This window comes from Hypomesus transpacificus, chromosome 6, assembly GCF_021917145.1.
Source record: "Hypomesus transpacificus isolate Combined female chromosome 6, fHypTra1, whole genome shotgun sequence".
Taxonomy (NCBI): Eukaryota; Metazoa; Chordata; class Actinopteri; order Osmeriformes; family Osmeridae; genus Hypomesus; species Hypomesus transpacificus.
The window spans coordinates 8,173,510-8,185,946 of record NC_061065.1 but is presented as its reverse complement, the minus strand read 5'-3'; positions in this window follow the sequence as shown (position 1 = coordinate 8,185,946).

Here is a 12,437-nt window from a genome sequence, read left to right as displayed (position 1 = left end):
CTGAGAGAGATCTATAGAACCGTGCATGATGAGATAACAACACCATTATTGGTGTCATTGATTTTCATGGGTTTGTTTGGTCTACAGTATTTGCCTCTTACAGTACCTAATGAACCGAAACCCTGGTTACCCCTGGTTACCACTGGTTACCCAGTCCCTTTGGCCTTATGAATGTTGCCCTTACTCTGACCACACCTCATAGTATGTTGTCATGGCAACCAGTACCGTTTATTGTCAGTGCTTGCACACATTTCTGACCAACACTGTAAACAGCCCACAGAGAGACTATATATGTATGTTTGTTTTATCTTCTGAGAACAAGTTTCATTGTTGATAATGACGAATGCTTTATGTTATGTAGCGTGTCATTCAAATTCTGTGTTTTTTCTGGCTCTTGGTAATCTGGTATTGTTTCATGTACGGATACAAACATGACTGTCCATGACAAGTCCTTGTGAAGGTGAAGGTTTAGAGCGTCGACAGTCAATACCAGGGGGATTTATGTAATCTTAGTGTTGTGATATCCAACTAAATTAAACAAACTTGATTTTATTTTGGATTTCCTTCAAGGTTTTGAATTTGCTCATCTTGTGTGAAGACAACATGTAAATAGTGCAAATAAGAGAACTGTCCAAAATGTAATGTAACATAAAGCATAAATGACAAAACGAAACATAACTGGTTTTCTTGTGTTTTGTCACATGGTGTGGATGTAAAGTCAAGTCCTTAAGTACGAGCAAACATTGTGTCTTTAAGATGGTTTGCAGATGAGCTTACTGGTGTTTGAATGATATTTGCAGTTTTGGTATCTCTTTTGTCTGGCTTTAAAATCCTGAGTGGACATCACTAACTTGTTGAAAGAGAGCAAACATCATTAACGCCGGCTTAATTGATCCTGAATCCATAGTCGTAGATCCTCCTTAAGCACTTACTCACACTTGGCAGGCAAAGATCCACAACAAACATTATACATAACACAGCGGGCTCTGTCTTAGAAAATCATACTCCAGTGTCCAACGTCGGGCAAATTCAACCTGCTTAGGTAATTCCCTAAGCTTTTTAACTGTGTGGATTGTTTCTGAGTATCTCTGACATAAAAGGACTTAGTCTCGACACGGTCCGACACTAACTCCTCCAGATAAACCTGTCGGCCAATCCTCTCGTCTGCTCTGTTGCTGGCACAGCTTTAAGCTGTTTAAAATGACGTGTGGATGCTGTCTGTGTGTGTGTGTGTGAGAGAGAGAGAGAGAGAGAGAGAGAGAGAGAGAGAGAGAGAGAGAGAGAGAGAGTAAGAGTGATTCTGCCAGTGGGTGGGAATCAGACCTGCATCTGAATGAGTTCTCTCCATCCAGGAACCTGGGTGAGTCAGGACCAGAGTCATCTCATCTCCCACAGAACCTACCACCACACACACGGCCAACCACAGCTGAACCAGTCCTCTGGAGAAAAGCGAGGCTTTCAAACAGCTCAGCATGAGCTGGTCTACTCAGCATGATCCCCTGTTTCAGGAGAGTGCGATATAGGCATGCCTGAGAATGAGACAACACAGATCACATTAGCTAGTGTGGAAGATCAAATGAAGAACAATAGTGTTTGGCTGTACATTTAAACCCACACACAAGGAGACAAGACAGCTAACGTGGAGCTGTTTCTTGTTCTTCTCCTGCTTCAAGGGAGACCACAGCTCTAATGATCCACAGCCAAGCCATCTGTCATGGCCTCAACTACACACGACAGAAGCATCCGGCTTTGAGTGTTATGAAGAATGAAAATGTTTGAGTGCTTTGTTTTTGTTTTGTTTGACATATCTGAAACAGCAAAGAAACAGGAGTGAAGTTGCCCCTCTCATCTCTGGATGAGCCACTTTCTGAAGCTCCTTCCTGTTTGAGAGCCAACCACAGAAGAAGAGACTATGTTAAGATGAAGAGAAGATAAAGAAATGTTTGAGTGTTGGGCAGAATCAATCCTAGATAGATTAACCAGGGTCTCTTACAACTCAATCTGGGTCAAATAGAAATCTACAATAGTCGGGGAGCTTTGAAGTATAATATTGATCATGTTCTGAGCCCAGCCCCTTTGATCAACATTTTGCTATGGATGTTCTCAGATGTATATGCTGTCTGCTCGTCAGTCCATCTGTATGTGATATATATTTAGAGGGGGAGAGAGAGACAGATGGAGAAGAAGAGGAGGAAAAAGGCATCACGTTTTTTTTCAGAATCCACTCAAAAATCTATTTGGGCCGGGCAGAGAGCGCCCCGAGGAATACCTCCCAGCAATCGCTCATAAGCCACAGGATTGATGAGTGTATTGAGAAGATGAGGAAGGCTGAGGCAGAGAGAAGCGCTCCCGTCCACCCACTGAGGTCAACGTCTGGGATATAAATGCCTCCTAGCTCTGAAATGAGAAACAATGCAAATAAGTCTGTGAAAATGTTCTCATCTCCACCAACTTATTCCATTTGGCTCATAACGCAGGAGTGATTGGTTCATGACTCAGCTTGTTTTGTAACTCCAGCTTGGAGAAAGTTATGTCATTATGTTGGCTTTTTGGGGGGGAAGTACTGCAGGCAAATGTTGAATGTGCTGCTAGAGAAAAATGCGGAATGTAATTTGGCCCATATGATTCAGGCACTCTCTACAAATAGCTATTTACAAAGGTTTTGGCATTGGCAAGACCGAAGGAAATTATAATAGAGAAGGAATATAAAGTGAGCTAAGGAGAGAATCCACTGGCATTTCCTTTCCTGTCACAAACACACAATAGCACACACACAACAACCCTGGTCACCCACCAAAATCCTTAATTATAACCCACTCCAGACTCTCTCTCTCTCTCTCAAACACAAACAATTTGCCTGGTCTCTTGTAGTTCCCTACATGAGTGATTGCTGCCAGCAGCATCCAGGCCCCAGGCAAGGCTTCATGTTCAGTTCATGTCCCTTTGGTCAGCAGGCCTCCTGGCTGCCTCCAAACAGGCCTGGCTGCCTGGCTGTCTCCCCACCCAGTTCCCCTCATCGGCAGCTCCTGACACCAGTCTGCATGGGGGCCCCAGCTGGCAGCACAGCAGCCTGGAACTGTACACATCTTAGCAGAGCCAAGAATTCCAATGTACCTATACGTCTAACTTATCAAGTTGTGGTTTAAGCAAACCAGTTAAATCGTAGCTAGAAGGTATGTGGACGTCACTAATAGGTGGACTTTCTCACACATAGATATATGTGTGAGAAATATATATATATCTGTTTATGATTCATATATGTCTGTACTCTGTACTGTGTATATTTATGCCCTTGTCACTGGAACCTGGTTTTGGACAATCAGAGGATGAAGCTCACCTCGACATCAAGGTAAACATTTTTCTCTAGACGGGAATCTGCTCTCTAAACCCACCTGGAGGAGTGTGAATAATGCTCTCCCTCTACTTTCCAATCTGAGAAGGGTAGTGAGACACCGTGGAAGGCAATAAATACGCTTTGATATTCATGTCTTGCCTCAACAGTTATCCTGTGACTGGCATTCATGATGTTCAGGGGAAGGAAGGGAGAGAGAGAGAGAAGAAGAGAGCAGAAATAACTGACAAGAGTTCTGAAAGTGTTACATCCACGTGGACAAACTCAACTTCTGGTGTGCAGATTTGTTTTATCAAAGGAAACCAGGTGAGATGTACAGCAAGGTGAGTGGAAGCACAATGCTGAGATGGCACACAAAGCTACTCATGCATGATCTGCTTTTCTGCTTCTAAGTCAACAGGCAGCACAGCCGTCAGTCAGTAAACTTGCTGTGGCGAATCTGGAAAAAGTGGAACTTGTTTAGCTTCTGAAACCACATTTTTTTAAAGAATGCATTTCATGTTTTTTGTCAAAAGTGTGTAAATTAGATTTTTTCAAGTCATTATTATGTAGTGAGAAATGTCATATAATTGGTTGTAAAATGTGTACAGTATTTTTATGGTAATCTGATGATTTGTTAAATGTATTTATACACTCGATTAGTTATATGAATAATGTGGTTCAGTAATGAACATTGTCAGGTTCCTAATATATTTACCTCATGAGAGCAACATAGGGACAATGCAAATTAATAAGAGAGGACAAACACAAACTTAAACACAGAAATATTAGAATTCTAGTCTAGGATCCAACCAATTAGCATGCAGACCTTCTGCTAGTAAACAGCATTGTGCACATCTCTCACTCTCTCTCTTTCTCTCTCTCTCTCTCTCTCTCTCTCTCTCTCTCCTCTCTCCTCTCTCTCCTCTCTCTCTCTCTCTCTCTCTCACACATACATACATATACACGCAAACACACCCAACACACATTTAGATCTGTCGCCTGTGGACACAACAAAGCTCATGTTTTAACAGAGGAAAAAACCCTCATTTCTTTTCTCTTCGTACAGGCATGCATGCGTTCCCAGATTTGTCTGTCTAATAAACATTTCTGCTCCAAGCCCCACAAGTAATCTCCATTGTGGCTTTCTGTAAAATGCAAAAGCTGTCAAGACAAGAAACAGTGGAGAGGGGAAGAAAAAAAAAGATAAAAGAGAGAATTTAGAAAAAAAGGAAAGGATGGAAAGCAACCGGTTTCGTGTTTTGCCACAAGCAACGCAGGACAGATGCTAGTCCTGAGAAAATGGTCTTGGAAGGCCCCCCAGCGATGACAGAGAAGGGTCTACCCAACTCCCCTTCCCATCTGGGCGCCCAACAGGAAATGTTTACAGAGATTTTCTTCCCCAAATTGCAGCCTGGCATGTTACGATCATCTCACTGATGCACCGAGCCCCTCCCCACAGCACAGTGTCCACTTCTAATTAGCATTGGGTTGTTGTCGCGTTCATTCAATGATACATTAAAAAGAGATCAAGGTTACCGTAGCTTTTGGGGCTTAACTCAGACCACACTCCTCGGTGCTAGTCTGGTGGAATTTGCCCGACCCTATTAGACTCAGAGACGGTCAGTAATTTTAAAATCCTCCAAGGCTCAATCATCCACGTGTCCCATTGCTTCCAATTATATTGCTTGTGCATTTAAATACACTGTTGGAATGATACAGTGCATTAATAAGGGACACACTGTTTGAGAATGTCAAGGTCACCAGGCTGCAACTGTGACTTTAAGCGTGGACTTAAATCCAGATCTCTCTCTAAAATGGTAAGAGCTGATGTTTTTTGCCGTGCAACGGTTCCCAGGTGATAAGACAATTAGCTAATTGATAACGCTGCATCCACTGGGCTATTAAGAGACTTACGAAATGTCACCAAATGCCAGCTGTGATGACAGAGTACCTCTCTGTGACAGCTCTCTCTAATGACTGTACACAGACACGACCATGGAGAAGAGGCTTTTTATAACAATGCAGCCGTTAGCATTGAGAAGGAAACAATGGGTTATCCCAAGCCTGAATATTTGCTGGAATTAACAAGTCCTATTTTTGGAGGATAAGGACTTTGAGTGTGGCGCGGCTGTCTGTGTGGGATAATGAACCTCCCAGTCTCACTCTGCTGTAACAGACAAGGCTAGGCCAGCTAATGGAAGCAGTAATCCACCAGGTTCACCAGCCCTCCATTCTTACTGTCATACCTAACTATACATCCTGTCAGTTTTGTTTAGGCTCCTGAATTTCCTGAATTGTTGATTTATTAATTATATTTCAGCTGAAAGTAGCGGGCTGGCCTTTTGACTGTTCCAAGATAGTTTGAGGTTTGGGTCGCTGGTGTCACTGTTTCATATCGCCTCTAAAGGTTTATACGGCCTGATGGTGAAGCACTTTAATTAATCTGCAGCCCTCCTCCTCAGTTTTCCTTCTATTACCAACGGTCCACTGGGTCTTTATCTCCCGTGCTCTCCATCCTCACAGAGTTTGTTTTGGGGGCGGTTACCGCTGCGCCTGCTGAGACTTCCAGCTGAAATCAGGCAGCTGATTAGGAAGGGGGATAATTGCTTTGTCATTAGCATCTCTGTGATTACCTCCTGCATGCCATCACAGCTAAATGAGCTACATGAAAGGCTGGGAGGTTTAAAAAGATGAATCCCCGCTGATTCATCCTAACTTGTCTCTGTGGAACGACGCCACCTTTTCATCCGCAGTCCCCGAAGGTCGATTTGTGTCCGACTACAGTTTGTCGGCGAGTCAGTAGTTTTTTTTTTGCGTTACTTTGGTTTTGCTGTCTGGCATCACATGCAGTGTAGCTACAGCGGAACAGGAGTGAGGGCCTACACACCGGCAATTGACGAGATAAAAAGAGACAGGCGGGTTACGAGACTCAAGGCATGTTTCCTCAGGCATGTCACTGGAACTGCTTGGCCTGCTTGCTCTTATAGGGCAAGAATGTGTTCAATCAGTGGGTACCTGAGAGAACCTTTAGAATGATCTGTCACCTCACATTGAACCAGGCCCAGCCAGGCATTCAGACATTGAAGGGAACATAGCACTCTCCTACTAAGAGAGGGCTGAGAAGGCGAGAATGAGATGTTAACAAATAGGTGGTGGAGGGTGGGGGGGTCAAAGTGATAGAACGAGAGAGAGAGAGAGAGAGAGAGAGGACAGTGAGAGAGAGAGATAGAGAGAGAGAGAGAGAGAGAGAGAGAGAGAGAGAGAGAGAGAGAGAGAGAGAGAGAGAAGAGAGAGAGAGAGAGAGAGAGACTAAGTGGAGAGAGAGTGGTGAGGCCAAGGTCAACACGTTCAAAGATGGAAAGAGCGGGGGTTCAGTACAAGGACCAAGAGGAGAGAGAGAACAAGAGAGATACGAGAGCAAGAAACAAGAAAAGAGAGAGAGATAGAGGTCCAAACACCAAGGACCTTGACAGGCAGGTGGTGATTTACTGCCTTGCCACTGACTCCTCTGTTGTGTCTCTGTCCCTCAATTGACACTCAATTTATCTCCCTGTGACAGGACTGTCCGATGGCGAGCCAGACTCTGTGAAGGGCTTTGTTGACAACCCGGAGGCCACAGCCAGGTTTACAACAGCAGGCTCCAGCGACAAAACAGCCTACCTCATCAGAGTCATTCCACCAACATGGGCCTCTCTGTGTGGGGGAGGTAGAGGACTTGTTTGGCTGCCTCTAAAGAATACCTATTGCTATAAAAACAGGACAAATGGTGTCAAATGAGAAAAACAAGGCTCTGATTGCAGGCTGTGTGATTGCACATGATGACAGCGTTTGAAAAGGAGGGCTAGTGAAAGGAGTGGGAAGGGATGTGATCTTCATCAAACCTGCTTTGTCAGATGATCGAGGGAGGTCATCCAGTGCATGTTCCCTCGCAGAGAATGGCCTTTCAGTAGACCTCATGAGGCATGAAGCATCTTATAGACCCAGTGTTGGACGCAGACACTGGGGACTCAGCTGAGGTGCAGCCACTTGGTGGGGGAGCAGCCAGAGATGGACCGAAACCACAGGGTGGTCTTCCATGGAGATCTGCCGAGGTGTATGTCAGCTGATCAATTCTTAATTACAGCACAGTTGCCAGCTGTCAGGGGATTTACAGGCCAACTTACATCCCGGGTCACACGGCATGGGGGCACAAGGAGAGCAGTCGATCATTTGTTAGCAACAGCGGGAGGCGGCTTTCACAGGCAGAGAAATACACATGCCCGGACTATCTCGTACACACACGCATGCACATCTTGAGAACATTCTGTACTGTGAGCAGGAGTTATTACAATGGGTGTGGATCAGACTTAGTGAATCTCTTCTGTGCTTTATATATGAGGACACGTCAACAATCACTGATGGAAAAGACAGCGTGATACCCAGCTTGAGGCCTTAAACCTGTCATGAAAACCCTGTCTTTGTGTTGTCTGTCAAGCCAGCAAGGAGGGAGAGTGAGTGAGCATCAACACACTCTCTACACCTGTCTAATCAGCCCACCACAGCCAAAACTGAATGTTTTCCATCATTGGTGCTCCTGTTGGGGGCTGAGCGCTTGGAGGAAGAGAGGCATGTCATTAGTTTTTGTTTGTTCATGGTCTTATCTGTGTATTACTTTCAGGGCTCACTCCCTGTTAATTAAGCAGGTCACGAGCAGCTTGCGTTGCCTCTGTCTCTGCTTTTCCTCCCATGCTCACGGTATCTATTCCCTTTTTCTTGTTTCTCTTTCTGTCCTTTTCACTTTTCTCTCCATCTGAAATCCCCTCACGTTCTCCTGGAAAGCCTTTTAAAAACGATTGTGGGATGGTGAGATGAACTCTGAATCGAGTAAGTGATTAAGTAGATGAATGTTGTGCCTGTAAATTGATGTTGTTTCTCCTAATCATATTTATTTTGGCTCACATTGCTATTGTTTTTCATGCTATCTTTCCAGCCTGCAGCAGTTTCTCAGTAATATTCTCACTCATTTTAATGCATTAAAGCAATTTTTTTTTTTTTTTCATCCACTTTATTTACAGTAATTGCTTTCATTCATCGTGAAGTTTCCTTTCATACATGTATAAACGTTTTTTTTTTACAATCCTAAACATTAATACTAAACATAAAAATGCACAGAAATTACATATGTAGTATCTAAACATACACTCTCACTCACACATGCATACATAGCTGCACATGGACAAGAGCAAACTAATAGGTTGGTCTGTCAGAGAGGAAATGGGTGCTGAGGAAAATACTCAGCATCCATTCAACTCATGTGTGAATAATGAAAATCTTCTGCTTGTTTGAAGTGTGTGGTTGGTCAGTGTCCTGAGCCTGTAGCATTGTCCCACTCACCTCTCACCAAGGAATCTCAGTATTGCATACAGTGATTTATTCAAACATGTGATTCTTGGCATATCTGTATTCCTCTGTGTGGCTGTGAGTGTTTGGGCCCTCATTTATCACACCCTGCAACATGAAGTATTATATTGCAGCACAAGTCCGAACCAAATGGAACGTATATGTATTTGACAGACAATGTTAAACCTGTGAAGTTACACAAGGGACCATAGAATCACAGATTTCAGGACTAAATCTCTGTGAGTTATATGAGTGAGGTATATCTGTGAGGTATATCAGTGATTCAGAGCTACTGTATACACAAACCTTAAGTCACAAGCAAGCCATTTAATACTCCCAGGGCACTTTGACCATTTTAAGAAAAGAATTGCTTTCAGATTGTTCACGATGTATATGATTTTAAAAGTTTTGAAAAGTATGTCCGTGTGTGTGTTGTGTTGGCGTGGGCGCTTCTCTGTGATTCCTTCAGAGAGAGAGAGAGAGAAAGAGAAAACAGAGAGAGAAGAGAGAGAGAGAGAGAGAGAGAGAGAGGAGAGAGAGAGAGAGAGAGAGAGAGAGAGAGGTGAGAGAGAGAGGTGAGAGAGAGAGGAGAGAGAGAGAGAGGAGAGAGAGAGAGAGAGAGAGGAGAGAGAGAGTGAGAGAGAGAGGTGAGAGAGAGAGAGAGAGAGAGAGAGAGAGAGAGAGAGAGAGAGAGAGAGAGAGGCCCATGGGAGATCAGAAGTGACAAATGATCTCTCCTCAGCCACCAGTTTAGAGTGGGAGTTCTACACAAACCTGCTTTTCTGGAACACCTCATACATTCAAATGAAGAACATTGACTGGGAAAGTCTGCTCATTTCACAAGGCAGTCATTGAGATGTAACTCAGGGGAGAGGATGAGGGCTGGGGGAGTTAAGATCCGCAAACCATTGACTGCGGTTTGATTTAGTAACACTACAGGATCCACAGATATGAGTTTGCTTGAGGACTACAAATGAGGGTTTGCATGCAGGCCAACATGTACATTACTTACATCCACACAAACATTCATGCTCTCAAACACACACGCACACACTCAAATACAGTAACAACCTCACGTTATCACAAGTAATCCACAAATCCTGCACTCAATCTGCCAAACAAGGAGCGTGGAAAACCAATTTAGCATCAAACAATCACTTGATAAGTATCACACTGTCTTGTTGATAGAACCCTCCACACTGGTCACGCTCTAATATATTCCAGACATCTATTATGATCTGTGTGAAAATCGAACGCTTTTTGCTGTCCTCCCCCACCGACTTAAGATGCGAGACTGGAGAAGGAACCAAAGCAGTGTTGCTGGCTATTATCTGAGTGTCTGAGCGTGTCGTTTGACTCAGTCACAGCAGGTGTGTGTGTGGGGGTGTGCTTGTGCGTGTGTGTCTGTGAGTGTGCATGATTGGGTGTGTGTGCTCTACACCCGAACATGATGTGGAATTACTTTGCACATCAGGTTCTTCCCAGGCTCTAGGTATTTCATCCAGACAGATTGAGTTGTACACACAACCTGGTACCCATCACACTCACGGCCCCTCATGCTCCACTCGGCATCTGACAACCCAGAGGAGTCCTACAGAGCCTAATGGAAAGTCACGATAAGTTATTCCCCTGCCCATCATGTCGTTTTCATTCACAACACGTAAATGTTATGCATCTTTAGCACAGATGTATCATTTGACCAGGGTGATTTTGTATGTGTGTTTGCCCTACATAATCCCTATTGGTCAAGTCTGCAGCATGTGTGTGTGTTGTGTGTGTGTAAGGGGCATGTGACCGTGCTGGTCATTTGAGTTCACAGGCCTGGGGCTAAAAAGAACCCCTCTATTTGTTTCCTCAAAGAGATTTGTGCCCAATCTCCAACCTCTGGGCCGAAGCGTCGGTAATCTGAGAGTTTTAATCTCAGCCGTGGGTTGACCTCCAGAAGCTCCCAGTCCTTTCCTCATCCACAGTGCAGCTTCATCCTCGGGTGAAAGACCAGCGGAGGGGTGATCTGGGTCACACTGGAACCTTCATCTGATCTGTTCTCAGCAGCCTCATAACTTCCACTGACCCAAGATAACTCTCTCTCCATCAGCTATGTGTGTGTAGCAGCATTCTGTGGCTAATGTGACAGAGGTCAAGAGATTTTGCACTTAAATAATACAAAGGCCATATGTTTTTAAACCCTCTAACTCTTTCTAGATAGGCAGAGAGATCGTACGTAATCAGGAGCAAGTGTCGAACTTCTACAGAGGAACTTCTGTGACCTCTGTTTATATACTACTCAGTATATGGTGCATGAATGCTCAAGATGGACTCTTGAGTTTATTTTCTGATTTCCTGGAGGGGTACATGCTAGAGACCTCGGTGACCATGGTGACCCTGGACCAGGATGCAGTGTGCCCGGCCTGTCGGACCATCTGTCTCTGTGCAGAGTCCAGCGCAGAGTCCAACGCTTTTCAGACAGTGTTTATCTAAGAACAATAAAGGAAATCTTCATAACAACCAGTTCTTAGACATTTTAATGCACATTTCATATACTCCGTTATGAGTATTTTCTACTATTTCACCATAAGAATGAAGCTTCTCATCCTTACAAAAAGAGGCTATTTTCCTATATTTTCATTTTTTATTTAACCATTATTGAACCAGATAAATCAATAGATAATCAATTCTCAAATACAATGAAGACCTGGAATAGCCATCTTCTATACAATACTAGCCTGTGTCCAACAATGAGTTTCACTCTCAATTCAAATAACTCTTTAAAATCCACTAAAGACAATTAGGGTTAGGTTGACATAAAATTTTAATTATAATGCTGTTAAATGCTAATTACTGTGAGATTATCTCAGTCCCGGAGGGCTTCTAACCGTACATGAGTCCTCAGGCCATCCTTTCCGCACTGTCTGGGAGTTCCAAACATTAACCACACTCAGCCAACCACTGCTCCTCAAATCCAGCCAACCACAACTCCTCCAATCCAGCCAACCACAACTCCTCCAATCCAGCCAACCACAACTCCTCCAATCCAGCCAACCACAGCTCCTCCAATCCAGCCAACCACAGCTCCTCCAATCCAGCCAACCACTGCTCCTCAAATCCAGCCAACTATAGCTCCTCCAATCCAGCCAACCACTGCTCCTCCAATCCAGCCAATTACTGCTCCTCCATTCCAGCCAACCACAGCTCCTCAAATCCAGCCAACCACAGCTCCTCCAATCCAGCCAGCATCTGTCGTTGTCCAACTGCTCTCCACACCGCACGATGGACTGTGAAGTGTCCTGGAGGCCGTGGAATCTCTGAATGGCTGGAGCCAAACTATGCAAATTGATCCTGTGAAGCTGTACCATCTTGATCTCTGGTTCTAATGAGGGATTGAGATGGCTGAGCGGTTAGTGAGTCGGCTGTTAATCAGAAGGTTGCTGGTTTGATTTCCGGCTGTGCCAAATGACCTTGTGTCCTTGGGCAAGGCACTTCACCCTACTTGCCACGGGGGAATGTCCCTGTACTTACTTTAAATCGCTCTGGATAAAAGCGTCTGCTAAATGTAGATGTAATGAAGATGCTTGTCAGTATACTTGAGCTGTTATCGTGACTCGACAAGGGTTTACAGCTCATTAGGCCTTTGAAGTTCGTGATGCGGGCGAGCGAGCGAGAGGGAAGTGGGTCCGGTTCCTGGCGGGTTAACAGCTGTGTCAGCGTTCCCCAGCAGGTGCACTGA